This window comes from Leptonychotes weddellii, chromosome 5, assembly GCF_054177405.1.
Source record: "Leptonychotes weddellii isolate Sample4059 chromosome 5, ASM5417740v2, whole genome shotgun sequence".
Taxonomy (NCBI): Eukaryota; Metazoa; Chordata; class Mammalia; order Carnivora; family Phocidae; genus Leptonychotes; species Leptonychotes weddellii.
Genome location: NC_138373.1, coordinates 61,152,821 through 61,175,597, shown reverse-complemented (window position 1 = coordinate 61,175,597; position 22,777 = coordinate 61,152,821). Strand labels below are relative to the sequence as shown.

General features: G+C 48.1%; 1 long non-coding RNA gene across 3 annotated transcripts; it reads right to left on the bottom strand.

Moving 5' to 3' along the window:
* Nucleotides 1-15,080: 15,080 nt before the first annotated feature.
* LOC145721683 (uncharacterized) lies at nucleotides 15,081-22,145 on the bottom strand. 3 transcript variants are annotated; one of them, XR_014145522.1, is made up of 4 exons: nucleotides 21,392-22,145; nucleotides 20,958-21,131; nucleotides 17,995-19,938; nucleotides 15,081-16,529 (listed from the first exon to the last, which is right to left on the bottom strand). It is a non-coding gene; the product is annotated as an uncharacterized LOC145721683 (long non-coding RNA). The 3 variants fall into 3 exon arrangements; XR_014145520.1 differs by having other exon boundaries at nucleotides 20,958-22,145; XR_014145521.1 differs by lacking the exon at nucleotides 20,958-21,131 and having other exon boundaries at nucleotides 17,995-18,159; nucleotides 21,392-22,134.
* Between the last annotated feature and the right edge of the window lie 632 nt (nucleotides 22,146-22,777).

Below are 22,777 nucleotides of genomic sequence, written 5' to 3'. Positions count from 1 at the left end.
CTTGATCTCCCCACTGTAGATAGTGTCTGGGGCCTCCTCCCAAGGATGGAAGAGGGATTGAGAATACATCCACTAACTGCCATCAACCCTCCCGCTCTGTCTCCTGATCCTCAATATTTCCATGAGACTTTTGGACTTTCTAGTGGTTAATTTTTAGCTTTAAATAACACACAACACTTGATCTTCTGAAATTTTTTTTAATATGGAAATTTTCAAACATATGCAAAAGTAGAGAGAAGAGTATAGTAAGCTGCTGTGTATCTAGCACCTAGCTGCTCCTATGAACCCGTAACCAATCTTGTTTCATCCATGTCCCCACCCACTCCCCTCTACTGATTATTTTGAAACAAATCTTAGACATTGTATCATTTTATCTGTAAATATTTCAGTATATATTTCTTAAAAATAAGAATAAAAAACCCCACAATATAATTGCAATCAATACCCTTACCACACCTAAAAAAAAAGGAACAATAGTTACTGTTGATATTTTAATCTTGGTTTGGTTTTTTTTTTCAGTTTATTCAAATCAGGATCCAAATAAGGTCCTCAGATTGCAATTGGTTGACATGTCTCTTTAGCCTCTCGATCTATTGGTCCCTCACCCCACTTTTTCTTCCCACTGTAATGCAATTTGTTGAAGAAACTGGGTTGTTTGGTTTGTAGAGTTTCCACTGTTTGGATTTCCATGATTACATCTCGATGGTGTCATTCAACATGTTTTCCCTTGCATTCCCTTGTGTTTCCTGTAACTTGGTAATTAGATCAGGAGACTTGCTCAGATTGAGATTTGATTTTATGGCAAGAATACTTCATACATAGTTTTATTAAATTCCTGCCAGGCAGTACATCATGTCTGGTGGTATCTTTTTTAATGATTCCTGCAGCCATTGATGACTATTGCCTGGATCCTTTAATTCGTTAGTGGTAGTGATGGACTCAGTTTTTATTCACTTAATAGTTGGGATGCTTCTAGAAAAGAGATTTCACCTTTGCCTATTTGATAATCCTCAGATATAGGAAAAGTAGAAAGGATTGCTTAACTCTTAATTAGTTTAAAACATGCTTAATTACCAGTTTTGAAAGTGATGAGTTGATTCCCTAACATCCTATAATGGTTAGTGTTGAGTTTCTTTTTCTATTAGTATCATGGTGAACCCATACTTGATGTGTTTCAAATCACTGTATTTCAATTCTTATTGATGTTGAAATTGTCTTGTTTTTCAACATATATTTTTAAAAGATTTTATTTATTTATTTGAGAGGGAGAGAGAGAGAGCTCATACATGAGCAGGGGGAGGGAGAAGCAGAGTCTCTGCTGAGCAGGGAGCCCGATGTAGGCTCTATCCCAGGACCCCGAGATCATGACCTGAGCTGAAGGCAGATGTTTCATTGACTGAGCCACTCAGGTGCCCCGAAATTGTCTGGTTTTTCACCAATGAAAGTCTCTTCAAATTTGCTCCTGAATCCTTTTGATCGGATTCCAAGAGTCTTTGGTACCTTTCTCACTTTCTAGTATGAGTAGGTGTTCCAGGCACATGTGACACATTTGCTGCCCCAGGCCTGGATTAATTATTTCTCTGAGGAGTTCTGGTTGCTTGCAGTAGAAAATGGTATTTGGAGATCATCGTTTGAGCATCTGAGTGTTCGTTGCTACTAGTTTGGTCATTGTTTTGTTGTGTTTTGTTTTTAAATTGATAAGTTAATTTTTTTTGAGAGAGAGTGTGCATGCGTGCATGTGAGAAAGAACATGCAAGAGGGGCAGAGGGAGAGGGAGAGAAAGAATCTTTTTTTTTTTTTAAAGATTTTATTTATTTATTTGAGAGAGAGAGAATGAGAGAGAGCACATGAGAGTGGGGAGGGTCAGAGGGAGGAGCAGACTCCCTGCCGAGCAGGGAGCCCGATGCGGGTCTCGATCCAGGGACTCCAGGATCATGACCTGAGCCGAAGGCAGTCGCCCAACCAACTGAGCCACCCAGGCACCCCGGGAGAGAAAGAATCTTAAGCAGGTTCCATGCTCAGCACAGAGCTCGGGGTGGGGTTCCATCTCAGGACCCTGAGACCATGACCTGAGCAGAAATCAAGAGTTGAATGCTTAACCCACTGAGCCACCCAGGCCCTCCTAGTTTGGTCATTGTTAAATCTTTACTTCTAAATCCATAAAATTCAGACCATATTTCTTAACTCCTTTCCTCAGATAAATGAGAAATTTAGCGCACCTTCATTTTTTTCTTCGACTTTCTCAATTTCTGTCAGCTATAACATTATTTCACACATCTTCAAGACTTATAACCTCGACATTTGGTTCTTTGACTATAATTAATCTTCCTGATTTTGTCTATAGACTGATTATAAAAACCGCAAACCCAAAACCAGAATTTGTAAAGTTACAATTATATAAATATCATCTACTGATGAGCCTCAAAAAAATATGACTAGATCCATGGCAAAGGAAATGTAATCCTATTCCACTACCATGGACCACTGGCAGGACAACTTTGTAAACCTCATGGTTAAATGGATTCTTTTTTATTTACAATTAACAACTATTTGCTCAATGTCATGCCACCTTTTATTCTGCTTTATATTTGTACCATGGTGTTGTATGGCTATTTATTTTCTCTGGAATTTGTAGCTGTTTTATTTATTGTTGTTGCTGTTGACAGAAGCATATGCTTTCATCTGATTAAAAATTTCTAGGTTCCTAATCATAGAATTGTGTAATGGAACCATTTGGATTTTGAAGACATACAGGGGGGAGTCCTTTGATACGTCTCATTTTAATTTTGGCTATTGTTTTCCAGGCCTGTTGCAGCGTTTCAATCTAAGATTTATTTTCATTGCACTCCTGAGTTAATTTCACTTTGCCTGGATCACAGATACTCCTCTTTCTTGGATTCCTATTTGCTCTGATGGAAGATGGAATACATCTTTAAATGGTTTTTTTAATTTTTAGAAAGGTTTATGGGAGATGAACTTTCTGATTCCTCCCTACCTGAAACTGGATTTATTTTATCTCCTATTTGATTGATAGTTTGGCTGACTATACATTTCAGGTTTGAAATATTCTCACCTAGAACTGTAAATGAATTTCTCTCCTGTTTTCCAGCATTTAGTGTTGTCAATTATAAATCTCAAATCCGTCTTAATGACAGCTTTTGGTAGACTACCAACTAACTACCCAGTCTTTTCTTCTTCCTTCTTACCAAACATTGATTTTGTTCAAGTGTCAAGACCATTGTTTAGAAGGAGGAGGCCCTCTTTCCCAGCCCCAGGGAGAAACTAATGATCATTTAAGACAATCACGATAAAGTCATTTCTCATCAGTGATCGATTTAGAAATAGGCTTTTGGATATTTCTGCTTGAGCATTAGTGATGCTAAATTGTTGCAGCCAAGTGACCATAAGGAGAACTGTAAAAGGTCAGAGCTAGCAGAGCATAAAAATGGAAAGAATCCAAGTTATTGATGCTATAATTGCTCAGTTGAATTAACCAACCTTAAAGCTAACTGCTTTACAATGTAAAATTTTCATTTGTAAATAGATTTTAGAGAGTCTTTGGTTGTGGATCACTTTGCTACTTGAAGAGATTACTTTTATTACTATTTACTTATTTATTTAAAAATTTTATTTATTTATTTATTTAGAGAGTGTGAGGGGGGTGGGGGCAGAGAGAGAGAGGGAAAGAGTGAATTTCAAGCAGACTCTGAGCTGAGTGCAGAGCCTGATGCTGGGCTCGATCTCATGACCCTGAGATCATGACCTGAGCCAAAATCAAGAATCGGACAATTAACCAACTGAGTCACTCAGGTGCCCCTTTTTATTACTATTTATAACTCTTAGTTTGAGTCATTGGCACCTAAACATGGATGACTTTTGTGTTAAAATGATTCGGGCCTGATGTTTCTCTAATCTCTTCTTCATGGAGGGATAAGGAATTACAAAAAAAAGGGAAAAAAAGCATCTCTTTTTTTTAAAATTTAATTTATTATGTTATGTTAGTCACCATACAATACATCATTAGTTTTTGATATAGTGATCCACAATTCATTGTTTTCGTATAACACCCAGTGCTCCATGCAGTACGTGCCCTCCTTAATTCCCATCAGTGGGCTAGCCCATCCCCCCACCTCCCTCTCCTCTAAAGCCCTCAGTTTGTTTCTCAGAGTCCATAGTCTCTCATGGTTTGTCTCCCCCTCTGATTTCCGCCCCTTCATTTTTCCCTTCCTTCTCCTAATGTCCTCCATGCTATTCCTTATGTTCCACAAATAAGTGAAACCATATGATAATTGGCTTTCTCTGCTTGACTTATTTCACTTAGCATAATCTCCTCCAGTCCCATCCATGTTGATGTAAAAGTTGGGTATTCATCCTTTCTGATGGTTGAGTAGTATTTCATTGTATATATGGACCACATCTTCTTTATCCATCCAGCTGTTGAAGGCCATCTCAGCTCTTTCCACAGTTTGGCTATTGTGGACATTGCTGCTATGAATATTGGGGTGCATATGGCCCTCCTTTTCACTACATCTGTGTCTTTGGGGTAAATACCCAGGAGTGCAATTGCTGTGTCATAGGGTAGTCTAGTTTTAATTAAAAAAAAAAAAGCATCTCTATAATAAATTTGATTGACTTGCAGAACTGAAAATGCTGTCAAGAGTTAATTTAGTCTATTGCCTTGACTCTAAGCAGGCCCGATGAGAAACTACCCCATAAAATTGTTCATATGCTTTTCATAGACACAGAATGTCATCACCTCCCTTGCTGTGGTGCATTCCAGCACATTGATGCCAAAGAAGGAGGCACAACATCAGAGTTTTATCCTGAAATAAATGTGGTGGCATCTGTCCTGATAGAACCAGTTTTCATTAGTGTGTGGAGGCATTTGTTGCTGCAAGAAAACAAAGTAATGTGCAACTTTATAAAAGAGAAAGATTTCAGGGAAGTGAGAGTTTGAACTGCACAAATAGCTTTGTTTTACAAGAAGCTTCCTAGAGTGTTCTTTTAAATGTAGAGTTCACCAAATGGATTAAAAATACAACAATTTCAAAAATAAAAATCCAAAATACTAAATATCTAATGGACCATTTATTTCAAGTGAAATGCTGTCACATTTACAAACCCCCTCCATTATGTAGTAGCCGTGCAGGAGCCTCTTTGGGAGTGGCATCTGCCTGCTCTCCACTGGGGACTTTCCTAGGGTGGGGTCATGCTCGGCTACCCTAATTCCTTCCACATGGAGGCTATGGACATCTGCAGTTGTAAACCACGATTCTTTGACATGCAAATCCCAGATGGTGCTTTGAATTTAAGACCCATATTGCATGCAGATTTCTACCACATGTGGTTTAATTTTTTCTCTTATTGTTAACTCAGTGCATGCTCACTGTGGGGGGAAAAGTAGATAAACACATAACGGAAAGAATAAAAGCCTCTCATAGCCCCATGATGTTAATATTTTAAAGTTTATCCTTCTAGGTGTTTTCTAGGCTTATTCACTGATAGGTATAACTATATTTTTTTTTAAGATTCATTTATTTATTTTACAGGGAGAGAGAGAGAGAGAGAGAGTGTGTGTGTGTGTGTGTGCAAGCGCTGGGGGGAGGGACAGAGGGAGAGGGAAAGAGAATCCTCAAGCAGACTCCCCACTGAGCATGGAGTCCAATGGAGAACTGAATCTCACAACCCTGAGATCATGACGTGAGCCAAAATCAAGAGTTGGACTGAGCCCCACTCAGGCACCCCTAACTATTTTTCCTTACAGAAGTGATATTGTGCCCTGCCCAGCTCTGGGCTGCTCCCATCCTGTATATTCATGCTGTGAAAGCCATGGTCACAGGTGACCTGGACGTACCCCCATGAGCTATTGCTCAAGAGCCCATGGACCTAATATTATAGTTCATTGCTGTTCACCAACATGAAAGGAAGAACAAGGGGGCCAGTGGACCCCAGAGCTTCCATGTAATGAGTGCCTATTGTTTGCTAGCTGAGATTCTACATGCATTATTTCAACTTCTCATACTTTCCTCGCCTTGCAGGTGAGGAAACTGACACTTGGCTGAGTCAGGATTCCAACTCTGATTGATTTGGCTGCAAAGCCAGTATCTCCTATGGCACCAGCATGCTCCCAGCAAGGGAGCTGCGATTTCCTTCAGACCAGAGGGATCTGGGGTGAAGACAGCAGGGAGGGAGAGATGCTGCTCATGGAGGAAGATGGAGAGAGCGCTGACCTGGAGTTACCTGTGATGGACTGAGAGCGGTGCCCAGGGGCTGCTTTCTGCACAGTCTGGAGGGGATGCCAGTGGCCAGGATCAAGTCTCCATGGGAGAGGCAGGGTCTAGGGTGCATGAGTCAGGAGGCAGAATGAGTCGCTTTGGGCAAGGCTGGCCTGGCGGAAGCCATGAGGCGGAGAAAGTTGGTTTTCACCCATCAACAAAGTCCCTCAAGCTCACCAGGTGCCTGCACCCCCTCAAGGCCCCGGACCCGATGCCCACATCCCAGGCCTCCTTCCCATCCCATCTAAACTCCCACATGCAGTTCTTGAGCTCTCAGAAGTCTTCCTCGGCTAGAGCTCACTAGAGAGCAGCGTTCTTGTTGTTAGGTTAGTGGTTGTCAGCTGATTGTAGTGGGGAGACACACACTTGAATAAATGAACACGATGCAAGAGGGTGTGCTAAAGGTGTGTGCGGGGTCATGCTGTACTTCCCCCCAACCCCCGAGGGAGGGGGTCGGGTGTAGTCCTGGAGAACATGTTTGATTGGGGCTTGGGGGGATGACTAGGGGACGGATAGCAGGCAGGGTCGGGGAGGTCACTGAGCAGGGGGAGCAGCAGAATGACGCAGGTGGCCTCTATTCGGGCTGCATAAAGCAGGCAGAGGCCAGTGGGCTGGGCTGCACTGCGGAGGGCCCCCCATGATATCATAAGACACCAGGGCTGTATTCTATGGATAGCTGGCCTCATCAGATTTAAAACGGTTTTAATCAGGGGAAAGACTTCATCTGATTTGTGTTCTGGAAAGATATTCTTGGTAACAATGAGGAGGCTGGATGAGTCACTTGGAGAAAGGGAGACCGTATTCCAGAGAATTCAGTAATATGGACTTTTCCAGCAGATGGTGAGGGTGAGTTGGGTCAAGGAGGCCTTTTCCCAAGGCCCCAGTGAGGGAAAGACTAGCTCTGTCCTCAAAAAATGTGGGGGCTGCTATCTGGTCTCCAGTGAGGGGAGAGGAACAATCCCCACCACCTTGCTCCTGGCCCTCACTCTGAGGGGCTTCAGGGACCTGATGCTCGGCCCGGGAGGGGGGTGGGGATGGCCCTTGCCTTGCCTTTAAAGAAATGAAGACTTCAGTTATTCATGAGTTGCCATAAATCCTGGGACTGGCCTGTGGGAGGCCCTGGATACCTTGCCTGTGTTCACTTTTTCCCCCCACTAGTTCGCTTTTTAACGGCGATCAAGTTTTGCACAACTCTTCTGCTTCTGGAGGTGGGGACAACGCAGTGAATGGGTTCTAGATGATTTGTCGGACCTGTGGCTTCGAAGTGGTGTCCAGCGGGTGGGAGGGCTCCCACCTGGAGAGAAAGCCGGTCACAGGCTTTGGGAACCTTCCAGGGGGTGAGAGCCAGCGCAGCAGGGTGTGGTCTGCCTCTTGGCAGAATAGTTGGTTTTCAAATTCCCTTAAGGACACAATGGAGCGTCCTGGTTAAGAGCAGGACCTCTGGAGCCAGACTGTGGGTTCAACTCAGGGTGGCCTGAGTTCCCAGCAAGTAAAGCAGTGCAGACTCTCCCTGGCCGAAGACTCTTCCTTCCCCGCCGGGTTGGAGGCAGCAGCTGCACCCCGAGACCCCACCCGCCTCTCCTCCCCACTTCCTGCAGATCCAAGGACCAACTGATGCCCAGACACACCCAGTGAGAGGGCAGGGGAAGGACGGTGTGGCTCTCCCACCTGTCCGGAGCCCAGCACGGCCAGGGCAGGAAGCCTCCCCGCCCGGACTGCCCAGCTGTACCTGGACCTCGCCCTGCCAGATCGCCCCTTGCCTGAAACTTCAAAGTGGTTTATTTTTTCCTTTTGCATTTGGATTCCAGGAATATTTAATGGGGCGTGTTAGAGCAAAACAGCCGTAACTCGCAATCTTTCTCTCAAGATTAAACAGGTGCATAATCCTTCTTTAGCCAAGCTCGTCAGCTGCAGCAGCTGGGAGCTCCCCAGCTCTGTGGGCCTCTGTGGCTGTGCCTTCCTCCGGTCTTTGGGGCTCCCCAAATGCTCCTCTGTTCAGGGCCTTCCCAACATGCCCCAGCTGTCCTGGCCCGGGGCAAGGTATTGTGCTCCCTCACCATGCTGAGCAAAGCCATCTTAGCTGTGAGAGCCTGAAGCAAAAATGAGAAATATTTTTCTGTCAGCAGGTGCCTTTGGCTGAATTCACATGATTTTGGAGGTGGGGGGGTGCGAAGCCCCGCGGAAACCACACCGTGACCGGCATGCGGAGCCGTTGAGGGGCGCGGCTTCCCCACGCTCCTTCCCCTCTGAGGTGGTTCTGGCTCCCACGTTAGGGAAAGTTCCCGGCATCTCCGCAGGGACAGCCTGGCAGGGACCGGGCTCGGCCCACGACCCACAGGGCCTTGGAGCCGCTCTGCCTCCCCGCGGGCGAGGCGGCTCAGCTGGCCCGATGGCGTGCTTTCCGCCACCCCTCTTCTTTCTGGAAGTTCCCCAGTCGTGTTCTAATGTAAACAATATTGTCGGAGAGTCCAGTGGCCCCTCGGGAATTCCACTGAGCCGTGACTGATGGGCCCGAGGAGGGAGCCGTGGGCCCACATCAGTCACACCTCTCGCCTGGCTCCAGAACTGGCCTGTTACCACAGCCTGACTTGGATCATTTGTCTCCAAGTACCAGGGGATTTTCAAACAGCTGTGGAGCCAACCATTTCAAAAAGGAACATAGTTCTGGTTTGTGGTAAGAATAACACACACCGCATGGGCTCCAGGATCCAGGCGTCCGAATTCCTGGAGCGCGGGATGTGACGGCCTTTCCTCTTTGGGCCTGATGTGTCACCGCTTCACCTCAGCGCGCAGATGGTTCTGCCATTTAGAGCCACCGTGGGACTCAAACTCAGGGCATGCTGAGGTGGAGGACATTTCCCTCTCTTCTCCTTTCCCCGTGACCTCCTTTCTGCCGAACTCTGGGCCGGCAGGGGGGTGGGGGAGGTGGGGGGGAGGCGCTTGGTGCCAAAACCTGGGCCAGGAAGGACATTTCTTTCCCCAGATGCAAAATCGTGCTCCCTTCTTCCTCTGTCCTCTCCTTGTCCCTTATCCCTTAGCTGGCGGTGTTAGTATGAAGCGAAGAAGCAAGTGCAGGGAGTCAGCAGGGTGTGAGAGGCCATTTCCCCTCCTCTTCCCCTGCAGCCTAACAAGGGAGCCACACAGGAGGGAGTCCTTGTTCTTCTGCTTGGAAGCAGGCCTCTCTCCTGCTGCAAGAGGCAGGAGGGCAGCAGCATGGTCCTCGGTCCACGGAGCGTGGGTTAGACCTGTCTGCTCAGGAGGGCAGCGCCGGGCTCCCAAGGGGATGACGGACTGAGGCTGGCAGGAGACACATGGTCAAGACACGAAGAGGGACAAAGGGAGACCAAGAGAGTGAAGACAGGGTGTCAGAGGCTGATAATCAGCATGACCTGAGGGGGGAGAACGGAGAGGGAAGTGAGAGCAAGAGCAGAGGCACGCAGCTGCCCTGGGCAGGAGGGAAAGGAAGGCCATGAGGGCTCCAGGGCCCCACCACCTGTCCCACAGCCTGAGCCAACCTCCTGGCTGCTTGCTGGGGCAGGGTCTCCCGGCAGGACCTGGAGACTGGGACCCTCCCCCTTATCTCTTCCAGAACTGCCAACCCAAGTTGAAGCGAAGGGAAGAGAGCCTTCCCAATCCATCCCGCCCACCCCAGGGCTGGCAGGCAGAAAGGGTGCCTCTGAGAGCTGATGCCGCCTCCTGGGCCTCCCCAGTTGTGTCCAGGTGAGCAGGAAAATTCTGGAGCCCCGTAGACTGAGCCAAGGGATCAGCCAGCAAGCAGACCAATGTCTTCCAAAGATTCCCTCTTCTTCCTGCCTGGTCTGGGGCCAAAGATTGGGACACTGTTGGACACTCAAGGCCATGGGAAATCAGGACTCGTAGGTCCCAGCAGTGTCTGTGACATTGGAGTGGCTTTTCTACTGGGGGTCATGGAGCCCAGCTGGGGAAGAGGTTCTTTGTCCACCTCAGAGCTATCTCTAGAGGGGAAAAAAATTTCAGTCTTGGGGATGTCAGCCCAGGCATGATCCTCATGACATAAGCAGGCTACCTGGGGACAAAGGTGACCCTTCCTTGACTCTACTGCTCACTTTCCCCACTAAGTGACGAGCATTTGCTAAGCCCCGACGGTCCCTTCCCTTCTCCCATTCCTCCACCTCGATTCCTACAATGTGTGAAGCAAGGATGCGGCACAGAAATATCCTACTTACACACGCACGCACACCCGGGCATGTATGCACTCGGACATACTCACTATGAAAGTAATCATAGCCCCATTTCAGAACATTTTGAAAAAAGGGAAGGAAAGAAAAATCCCGCCATGATCTTGCTTAACATAGCAGCTGTGACAATTTGAGGATTATTTCTATTTACACTTTTTCATACGAAAATGCTAATTTAAACACAGTAGTAGTTTCATTCTCATACAATTTTGTGCCCTCCTTTTCTCACTTAATATTCTAAGAATTTTATTGTATTTTATTTTTTTCATAAGAATCTTAGATGTTGTTGTATAGTCTTAACAGTTATCAGTGAAAATGAGAGATTAATATTCCAGGAAATGGATGTACAAGGGACAATAGTCCCATGTTTTGTTTTGGACATTTAGGTGATTTCTGTGTTTTCTCTTCTCGGCAATGTAGCTTTTTTCACAGTTAGAATTCGTCTCTGGGAGAGATGAACCACCAGTTGCACATTCCTTACATTGGTCCAGCACCACACATAGACAAGGGCCACCATCTTTCCACCCTGTGCAGTTCACCACGAGGGAAACTGTGTAAGAGTGTGGGTGAGTTGGGGGGCCTGGTGGCTCACTCAGGTAAGTGTCTGACTCTTGATTTCAGCTCAGGTCATGATCTCAGCCCTTGGTTGGGTTCCACGCTGAGCTTGGAGCCTGCTTGGGATTCTCTCTCCATCCCCCTCCGCCCACCCTAACTCACACACTCTCTCTCTAAAAAAAAAAAAAAAAGAGTTTGGGTGAGTCAGGGCACATCCTCTGGGTTTGCTCAGCCCCTTCTGGGGGAGGGGTGTCACAGGTTACTATGTCATAGTTTCTAAGTCAACAGATTAATTGTTGGAGTAAAGCAAGTTACAGGTCCACCATTCCCAGTTGGCTGGGCTTTGGAGAAGTGGCCTTGGCTGGGAGTGCTGAAACAGTTTTTAAGGGACATTTGTGGCACTTTTGAAATACGTCAAGTGCCTCTCAGGGTGGGCCACCTGTCCACCTCCCTGCATTCCTGAGCAGGAAGCCAAGTTCCCACGACAAAGGTACGACCAACTCTTCCATCCACATGGGAAGTATTTATTGCTTCTCATCTACCTGAAACTCCGGGATCCCAGGCAATGTCCCCCCAGGAGTAGTGAGGGCACGAGTTGGGGGCGGGTAGGGCTGGCTGAGCCGAGCATTTCTCAGGGCCACCTTTTGCTTTAATTGAATTAAATTCAACAAGGAGCTGCAGTTCCCAGCAATTTTCCTCGTGAATGTGGAAAATTTGAAATACACAACAGAGGACACTCTTTGAAACATTTTATTGATACAGGATGCTATTTGTAATGCATATTTGTGGGGAAAGTAGGATCCCAGTTTTTACTGTAAAAAAAAAAATGACACACACACAAGTCTGGGAAGCTAAAAATATACACTTGAATGTTCAAATGTTATTTCTGGATAGTGAAATGATGGGTGAGCTTTATTGCCCTCATTTTTGCTTCATTATATTTTCTACTTTAATATAGTTAGCACACAATAGTGGGGTAATTGTTAAAAGGTGCTCCTTATGGTACAAAAATATCTTTCATCCACATTTCTTTTCACTTCACAAAGCCTTCCATAAACACTATGGTATTTGGTCATCACAGCAACACAGGAATAAGTCAAGGAGGCTATTAAATAAAATGTATTTAATAAAAAATTTTGTAAAATAAAATAAAGCAAATCTCACACCCCATTTTACAGATGAAGAAATAGATGCTCTGGGGGTTCTCCTTCGGGATGGAGGTCCCTCCATTCTAGATCTTCAGCTCCCTGGTTCCAACAGCCATCCCCAAGCTACATTCCAGTTTAAAAAAAAAAAAAATTAGTTTCCTAACTCCGTCAGTACAGATGAGGGAGCTAGGAACACATCTCTAATCATTTCACCACCCTGCCTAGAGCTTTCAGTGGCTCCTCATGCCTCTAGGCTAGGGGTTTCTCAATTCTGGACATTCCGAGCCGGTTAATTCTCTGTTGTGGGAGCATCGGGTGCACTGAAGGGTGATTAGCAGCATCTCTAGCCTCTTGGTAGATGCCGGTAGCACCCTCCCCACCCTCAGCACACACCCAGTTGCATCAACCAAAAATGCCTGCAGACATTTTGTCTCTAGACAAAATTGTGCCCAGTTGGGAACCAGCCCACACCCCTGAGCCGCCACCCAGGCCTCTGGTTACCTCTGCGGCATCCCCCTTGCCAGGGCCTGTCACACAGATTAACCTCAGCATCCGTATCAGCCTTCGCCTCCACCTTCTTCACGTGTGACTTCTCAGGCAGCCGACACCGGCTCTCCATACTCCCACGGCCCCCAGGGAGGTGGGGGGCTTCCTCTCGGCCCCCCAGCACCCTGCGCGAGCCCCTCCTGCCCGGGAGTGGAAATGCCCACCTGCTCAGCAGAGTGTGAGCTCCTGAGCCAAGGGCCTGTGTTCTGTCCCCCTTGGAGCTCCTCGTGCCGGGGAAGGCAACACTGCAAGTACTTTATAAAATACTTGGGCAGGAAGGAAGGAGGGAAGGTAAAAGGCGGCGAAGTGACTGCATTTTTGTGTACCAGCTATCTAGGGTTGTTTTGTTTTGTTTTTGTTTTTAAAGGTCTGTTTAGGCCTTGTCTTGTTTTGAATTGGAAGAGGACCGTCCAAAGGAGTCGCAGCCCAACTTGTCTTTACCAGCCCGGGAAAGGGGGAGATCTGATGAGGGTCTGCTTGTATGAGGGTCACAGAGTCGTGTCTCCCGAGAGCAGCAGGAGAGACGACCTGGGAGGTGACAACCGGTGCAGGCGGATGACAAACAGGCCAGCCTGGGAGTTGAGAGCGGGGACGCGCTGAGCTGGAGAGTGCGGCTCACCCTGCGGACCTCAGTGCCTAAAAACGGCTCAGCCCCTGTTAATCGAATCCAAGTTATCATCTGACGTGTAGCGTCTGTAGGACCCCGTCCAGCAGCCAAGGAAAACAGGCCACAATCTGACCATGGAGCCGCCACTGAGGGATCACCTTTGGGCTCCAGGCCTCCCGCAGGGAGCTGAGTGGACAGCCCTTCGCTGGCGGCTGTCCTGCCATGGCATTTTCTACCTGTTGCCTGAGGGTTTATACCCTGGCGGTCAGGGCTTCCTCCCAGGTTACCGAATCCTTCCTGTCGCTGGGCTGGGGTTTGGCCACTCGGGCGGTGGGCCAGGTGCAGCTACCTGCCTGGAGCAAGGCTTCCGAGACAGGTGCTCCCTGGGCGGCCTTCTGAAGCCCCCAGCCGCTCCTCTGGCTCAGGGCTTTGGCTCCAAGGAAGCGGCAGTCGCAGCCGGTAGCAAGGAAGGCGCTGTCCCTGCAGCAGGGGCTGAGACGCCTTGGCCTTCGTGCCCTGAGGGGCTGCTGCTGCAGGTTTGCAGTGGTGAGCATGGCGTCCAGGCACAAGCACGAGACCTGCTGGTTGCATCATCATTGCAGGGCCCTGTTGTGCACGCTGCCAAGACAAAAAGATCTGGGGCTCCAGGGGCGCCTGGGTGGTTCAGTCGATTAAGCATCTGACTCTTGGTTTCGGCTCAGGTCGTGATCTCAGGGTCATGATCTCAGGGGTCGTGAGACTGAGCCTCCCCTCGGGCTCTGTGCTGAGCACAGAGTCTGCTAAAGTTTCTGTCTCCCTCTGCCCCTCCCCTCCTCGTTCTTTGTCTCTCTCTGTCTCAAATAAATAAATGAAATAAAAAAAAAATATATCTGAGCTTTCAGCATCAGAAAAAGCTGTGCTTCCTCGGAACCATGAGTTTATTTTTGTCCCATGGATACCATGGTCCTTGCAGTCGATTATTTCCCTCATTGCTTAGGCTGCTAAGGCGCTCAGAGTTCAAATTGTGTCCTGCTGCTCTGCACCTGAGGCAGATCATGCCATGTGCACATCTGTGAGGTCATCCGACTTATTTTCTCATTCATGTTTCCCTTCAGTCCCTCAGTGGTTTTTATTGTTCTTATTCTGAATAAAACCTGCTTGTATGAGGGTCACAGAGTCATGTCTCCCAACAACCAGCAAGCCGGACAGTGAGCACACCAGCACCCTCTGTCCCACTGTCTCCGTGCAGTGGCCAAAGGCTGCAGGAGTCAGGAGCCCAAAGAGCCAGGGTTGCGAGAGTCCTATTCTCTATGTTCACTTAAAATCCTGCCCTGTTGGCTTATTTTCTTTCAGTCCCACATGAGGCTGTGCTAGTTTTCACAGCTCTTCACAGGACTCAACACCAGGTACTAAAGAGGAATTAAAGTGGATCCGCGTGCCAGGCACTTTTTTGCTAAGTCAAATGATTTTCAAAAGAAATTCTCTGAGACTTCTCACAGCCTTTCTTAAGATGTTCCTTTCACCCTCCCCGTTCCTCTCTTGCTCCTTCTCTCTCCCTCCCCCTGTCCCTCTCTCTCTCTCTCCCTCTCCCCCTCCCTCTCTCTTTCCGCTCCCTCCCCCTTGCTCTTCTTTCCTTGCATCCAACACACAGTCACTTACTGGCTAAACAAGTTACTTCACTTATTTGAGACTTGTGTTTTTTTTTTTTTTTTTAAGATCCCTAAAAGAGGAATTGAAAAACACCACATAGGAAGATTGTGTGAATTACATTAAATTTATTTGTGTAAAGCACTTAGCATATTGCCTGACACAGGAAAAGTGTAACTAATGCTAGCTATTTGTGTTCATTCGTTCAAGAAACATTTATGATATACACATATGTTACATGCTGGACCTACACAACCAAACACTTCTCCAGGAAAAATAATTCTCGTTATTTTGACTTACCTACCCCATAGTACTTTGGGGGCAGAGAGGTCCTGAGACGCCACTAATGGGGCACTCTGTTGGAGTCCTAGGAAAGGTTAGAATGGCACATTACCTCATCTTCCTCTGGAAGCCTCCATGGTGTTGCTCTCAGTAGTTCTTGTCTCCTTGTCTTGCTCCTCCCCGCCCCCCCCACCTTTCCTTCTGAGACCCTCCTTCTCTGGTGTGGGGTTACCTTTGGGGTCCAGGCCTTGGCCCCACTGGAGGCAGGCAGTTCCTGTAACAGAACCCCACTATCCATCCCTAGTCCCTACCAGGGCTACTTCCATTGTCACTACCTCTATGCAAATTCGTCTAAAAAAGATGAGCCTCGGTGTTAGATTTGCTTCCTCCCCTTTTCTTGGTAATTGTGCCCTGATTGCTTTCCTTTTCCCTCTCTGCTTTTGTGAACCTGTTGTCCCCAGGGCTCTTGCAGGCTCTAAACACCCTCCGTTCAGTGATGCCACGAGTGATTAATCTGTGGCTCGTTTCCTCCCATCTTCCCCAGAGCGTGTGCCATGCCCATTCATCAAGATGCCCAGATAATTGAAGCTATCCACCTTCATTCGGGGCCATGCTCTGGGCAGTGATGCTGGCCCCGAGGTCTGTTGTGCTCAATGTTAATTACTCTTGCTGAGTGAATCCCTGGGGCCCTTCTCCGCCTCCTGCAGATCCCCATCACCTTGAGCGGTGTTTCTGCACACGCCTCCCCCCCTCCCCACCAGGGCCTTCTGTGGGCTCTCCCCCTGGGTTGGCTCTCACCACAGTCCTACCCTGGCCCTGACAGGAGCTGTTGGCTTCAAAGGAGCGGGCAGAGGGATGCACTAAGACCGCAGTTTGAGGGAGCTGCGTTGGCCATTGGGAAGAATGGTGCTGAAGCTTGGAGAGGCAGAGATCCCCTGCTGCAGAGGTGGTGCGATGTTTCTCAGAGAGCTCGAGGGAAAAGACAGAAAGAGGCTCTCTCCTGAGAGACAAGTGGAGGACTGAATAACCCCGCTGACCTGTGCCGGGGAAGGAGAGCTCCGAGGCTCGGAGGAGGCCTTCGTCGTTGTCTGCTCCAGCTGCTTTCCCAATGCCAATGTTGGGATGCCTCTTCTTAGCACGGGTCCTCTTTAATTTTTCACTCATTCACTCATTTCACAGATACCTGTGACTCAAGGCATTACGATGCCATGTCTTCACTGTCCCAAGCACCACGTGGGTGAAGGTGACAACAACAACGTGGTGTCCCGGTAACCTGGTGGAATGAAAAAGTTGTATGAATATCATCAATATTGTCTCCAGACTGTCAATAAGAGCAATAAACATCACCAGTTGTTTTAGGGGATATTCTGCAAGGGACGCCTTGCATTCAAGAGGATATGATTTCCTCCAACCAATGCCAATCAACAATGGCAATAAAATGAAGAAGCATAAATCACTGAAATAAAGAAAACCCTTCCGTGTGTGGCCTTGTACACTGTGCAGTGAAGGATCTGAAACCCAGTGTTAGACTAGGGGTGGAACCTCCCGGACCCAGAGAGTGTGAGATTGTCAGTGCCCTTGAAGACCTTTGCACAGCAAGGTGGGCGGGGTCTGACTGACTCACTTGGAATTCAAGTTTGAATATGGCCCCAACTTGATCTTCTCCTAACAGGCTAAATTAGACCTTTTGAGGAACAAGCACTGATACGATTGTGGTGTCTCACCTCTGTCTCCACAGAAGTGAATATACACTATTAAAAACCATAATGTAAGTGTAAAGAAGCCCAATTCTGTTCTAATTTTCCTCATAATGACTTCTGGATACTTTTTCAAAAATATCAAGGAACAAAATCTTAAGCAAACCTTGTTGGTGTCCTTGCTGTGTTGATGTCCTGAGTATGTACTCAGTTTGATGGAGGGGAACCCACATTGTCCACTTTGTCCCCAAGAGAACCCTCCATTCAGTCCACTGTGATCTCCATCCCAAGCTCAGGACTTTGTTGTTTCGTGAACTTCCTTCATGCCTAGAATCTCTTTCTTCTCTGGCTACTTAATTCTTACTTTTCATCTATATATAGCCCTGCTCAGTTCCCTGACCGGCATCCAGCCAGACCCTCCCCAGACCAAGAAGGCTCCATGATCATTCCCACGAAGGGAAAGCTCTCTTGCATCTGACCTCTGAACAAAGTGTTGTCCACATCACTTAGTAACATACCACTTTGTGACATGTCTCACATTGTGATTTCGTGCTTGTATTTCATTTTTTAAGGGTTCCAGTGTCATCTTCCTAATGAGCCTATGAATTTTTGAGGGCAAGACTCAGGTGTTACATTTCTGTCTCTCCCTGTGGTGCTGCTAGGAACATAGACAGCACTCACATTTCAAGGAAGCTTACTCCTTGAGTCAGTACTTCCCAATCTGAGGAGCAAAGAGACTCACTTTAGAAGTAGAAATTCTCTGAGAATATATTCCACTTTGAAAACATTGCACTATAAGTTGGCAATCCCTTGATGCCAATGGAACGGTAAATTAAAATGCACAGTCGAGCGTTGATTAACATGAAGTGAAAATACAAAACTTAAATGTCATAAAAACTCTCAGACCCTCAATAATATATCCCTAACACCCTCTTCCATCGCTATCCTTGCTCTCCACCTTCTCCTTCCACTCTAATCCATGTCTGAGAGACACTGAGCTAAGTCTATGAGAGCTATTATCAAAATAGTGAAATAACTCACCCGTTAACACCTTAGCTTCTATGACTTCATTAGATAAGTTAGTCCTCACTTCGTGGGGTCCCCAGGAGAGCCGGCACAGGCCAGTTGCATTTCTATGAGGTGAGAAGAAGTTTGGAAAAGCCTAGAGCCATAGATCCTTTGTATATTTAGATTCTGGTACAGCTTCTAAGCAAGAACCAGAAGGAAAACCATCAAGAGGAGTGCAAGATTCAAGATTGAGACAGTGGTTGTGGATACCAGATGCTGCAGACAACTAGCATGAATGCTAGGAAGTGGGCATAGTTTACACTGCACTGCACATAAGGAGAGAGGTGGAGACGGATTTCCATCTAAAATGGAACCAGAGGATATGGAATAAAGAATCTCACACATATGCCCTCAGAAGAATGGAATTTAAGAACCAAGAAACTGATTTCCTATAAATGCCTGATTTATAGAAGAGTAAGACTTATCTCCTGACCAATGAACATCTGTCAGGAATCATTCCCTATCTTCAAGCCCATGAACTTCCTACTTGGACACTGGCTGGACATCTCCCTCTTTGCACAACTTGCCCATAAATCTAGCCTGCCCCAAACTCTCAACGGACTCGCCTGTTGCTGCTATAGCATACATCGACGTGAATTGCAGTTGCTCTGTTATTCCCAAATAAACCCAATTTCTGGTGATTTGAGCTTGCCTCAGTTTACCTCTTTATTTAGGTTGACAGAGGGAAGAGGAGAGGGAGCCAGATGGTAGCAGTAGATGGGTATTGTAGGAGGTAAGAAAATGGAGGTAGGAGGTAAGGGGCTGGAAACTGGAGGAGGGACAGAGATGAAAGAAAGTCTTTGTTTTATTATTTAGTTGTTGGATACAGAGATGAACATATTTATATCCCCTGTAGGTCCTCAGCTTCTTCAGTCTGATGGGGATACAAGACAGACAGCTGCAGCCACAGGAGACAGACTGGACTGACCCAAAATTCTATAGAAAGGTTCTCATTGGTCCATCTCAAGTCTTTAGGAGCCCAACTGTGGGTCAACAAATTGTGGCAAGGTTGTGAGGAGGAGGTCCTATGTAAGTATATGCCAGCAACCACAGGGGCCACACAGATGGAGCAGAAAGGAGGGCAGTTTTTATTGAAGAGGGGTGTTCATGAATATACGTAGTTTGGAGGTGGAAGAGAGTTTAGAAAGTTCGAGAGTTATTTTGTTTTTGGTTTTTGTTCTTGGAGAAGTTAGGGCCACTGCCAAGAGTTAGGGGGTAGATGGAGATTTGGGTTACTGAAGGCTTGGAAGGAGAAAGCCAGAAGAGCAACTGAGCAAGGGTGGGAAGCATATTTGTGTCACGGTTGTCAATCCTGATTTATTCACTTAAAGAACATTACTGATGACAATCTCTATTATCTCAGCATCCTAGACATAGACAGCATCAATAAAAGCAGATAGTTGGGCTGATCCAGGGTCAGAGAGTGGAAATATAGGGGCTTCAGGAAATGGGGCAAACCAGTGGAGGGGAGGGGAAGGGCTGAAGTAGGTGTCCACAGAAGAGGACCAGGACTGGGGTTGTTTGTTTGTTTTCATTTTAAAAGTGAATATTTCATTCAACATTGCAATAAGAACTGAACAGTATTAAAAACAGGAATGGCTTAAAAATGCATATTAATCTTTAGTTTCCTTTGGAGGAGTTTGCCAGTTCTCTACAGCAAAGTGATCCTAGGGAAATGTCTTTAGAAGACAGAAATTCTCTCAGAATGCCCATTAAAATTCTTAAAAGGGATTAAAGATTCAAGAAGGAGCTAACCCACTGTCGTGTTTCAGTGGCGTCTCCTAGCATGGCCCTTGCAAACGTAAGGCGAACACACCCTGGTCTGCTCAGGAAAGTTCCATGTAATTATCGATGGCGCCTCTGTCACCCAGGGACAGGGAGACTCCCAGAAGTCACCAGTGCCCGCTGAGTTGGGGTCTAAAAAGAAAGGATCAGGATGGAAACAAAGCTACCCTGTCGTGCTGGTTCCCTATAGGGGAGAAGCCACAGAGGCGAAGGCTACAGAAACAGCTCCGTTCCTTGTTGGCTTAGAAAATCCTGCCCGGCCCAAAATGGATTCCCCCTAGACCATTGGAGACACCCAGGGCGCCTCAGGGCAGAAAGTCCCAGAAACCACAGGCAGGTTCGGACCGCCCACTTCAGCTTTCCTCAGCAGGAAAAAGCCACGGCCGCTTAGGAGTCATATTTGCTTCTGCCACAGTGAAGACCAGCGAGGTTTCGCCGAAAGCAGATTCCCAATACATACTCACGTGATTGGATGGGCGTCCTCTGCAGAACAGACTGGAGCTGTTCTGTCTCAGAAGCGCCTCCATTGGCGGCCTTCAACTTGGTCTACAGACCTAAATGCGCAACAACGCAACACAAAGGCGGGGCAGGTGAGGATGGGGAGGAGCCTGGCAGGAGCCGGGATAGAATTTTTTCCCTGAGCCCAGCTGGTGATCAGCTTATACCCTAAAGCAGAAGGATTAATAACCAGAGTAATTTTATCCCCATCAGAATGTAACTACAGATGTGGGCTTATTGGGTGAAACAGCTAATCCTTTCTACATTTGGCTCACTCATGAAATACGATGCCTCGGCTTGTCAAAAGCACTGTTTCCACATGGGCCTGCTGCTCTTCGGCTGCGTGGACACCTGTCCACGGCCTGTGCTCTCGCCACTGTGTGAGCTAACTTCTCACTGGCCTGACGGAGGGGAAGAGAAGAGGCCTGCGCGGGCGCGGGCGTGCGTGCGCGTGCGCGGGTGCGTGGACACTGAAGGGAGGAACGGTGTAGCTGAAGGAAAATGTCAGGTGTTGGAGAAGGTGGGTGCACAGAGGGGCTGGAAGGAACAAGACTCCTGGAAAAACCTAAGGTTCATTGCCACCACAAGTCCTAAGGCTTCAGGGATAGGGAGGCAGCAGGAAGAGGGAAGAAGGCTGAAGAAAGGGGGTGCACCTGGGTGTACACGTGCCCCAGATCTGAGCCGGCGGGCACCCAGGGATTTACAGCGTGGCCATGGTTGGAGGCTCCAGTGGCAGTTAATCAAAGAGCTGCTGCGGATGGAGCAGAGATGAAAGGGTTTCCAGCAGGCCAGTCAGTGATACGCTTGCTTTTCCCTGGGCAGCCACCCTGGGGTGAGTAACAGGAGACAGGGTTTTTTCTGAGAGCTAAGGTCTGGGCGTTCCGCGCAGCCAACGGGGGAGGTACCTAGGCAGCCCGGGGGCTCTAAGGGGTGGGCGTGGCCTGGGCGACGGGGCGTGGCCCCAGCCCTCGGGCGGCGCGCGTGACCGCCCCCCCTCCCGCGCCCGCTCTGCGCGCCACCTCCCGCTGGGCGTGGCGGCGGGGGGCGGGGGACGCGCGGTGGTCCCGGCGGGCCGCGTGCCTCCTACCTGACCCCGGCCGCTCTCGGCGCGGTGGCCCCGGGCACGGTCAGGGCGGTGCAGCGCCGGGCGCAGAAAGCGTCGCCTCCCTTCCACCCACGGTCGCAGGGCTCGGCTGGTCGCTCCGACCCGCTCGCTCCCGCTCCCCCTACTTCTTTTCAGTCCCCGGCTGGAGGGGCAGGAGAGGTTAAAGCTTCATTCCAGTGTGCTACGTTCCAGAAACTAAAAAAAAAAAAAAAATGCCCCGGGGTTCCTGGAAGACGTTGAGAGGAAAGCAGAGTGTCCGACGTCCCCAGCCAAATGCTCCACAACCAGGGAGACAGCATTTGACTGAGGAGTCCCGGTGGGTGGGAGGAAAGGGCCGAGTGGCCAAGGGGCTTGTAAAGAAAACCTCATCCATGTTTCTTCCTTCCCCTTCCCTCTTACCTTGCGTTCCTAATTAATGTGCCCTCCTTCCCTCAAGCCCAAAGAATCTGGAGCCTAAAACCCTTCTCCCACAGGGCAGGGCGGGCCCACCGTGGCTGTCCCGAGCCAGGGAGGCCGGGCGGGGCTGCGCCGGGAAGGATCGGGCCTCCGGGGCAGGTCTCAGGGTTGGGAGGCTCACATCGCCATGGCAACGAGTTCTTCCTCCTTCCCGTGGGAATAACGAACTCCCGAAAGTGCAGCAAATTGGAAAGGGACCTGCTGAGTGCCAGCTGGGGCTCTTGGCCGGAGGGGGAAGGGGGTGGAGGTCTGCAGAGGGAGGGGGCTGCGACCAGCCCGACAAGCGACCCCAAGCACGGATGTGGGGCTGCGCGTGTTTCCTTGGAGTCAGATGGGGGCCACACAGGACACACGTGACACGCCGTGGTTTCCCGTGGCTGCCGGTTAGCAGATGTAGTTGCTGACTCGCTTAGAACAGCCACTGCCGAGCTCGGGCTCCCGCTAAGTGGGATGCTTCCCTTCTGTTCTCTTCTCACAAGTTTTAGCTGTGGAATTCAGTTCTATGTGGCTGAGGCCATTACTTTCTTTTCTTTTCTTTACAGTTTTTTTGGGGGGAGTTTTTAGAGTGGTTTTCGGGGTAAAAAGAAAAAAAATATGTTTTTTTTTCCAGTTCGTAAAGGTGTAAAGAAGGAAATGAAAATGATCCACAATTCCCAATTCTTATGCCCAAAGATAACTACTGTTAACATTTTGTTGTCATCCTTCCAGATTCTTCCTTGCACACGTTCGCACATGAATGTAGTATTTACAAAAGTAGATTATGCTGCACACGATGCTTTGTCACCTGCATTTTCACTTAACTTACCATAGACATGGGAAGATGTAGAAAAATCGATTTATTATTTCTTTTCTTTTTCTTTTCTTTGTTTTGAGATTTTACCCATCTATTTGGGGGTGAGGGGCAAAGGGAGA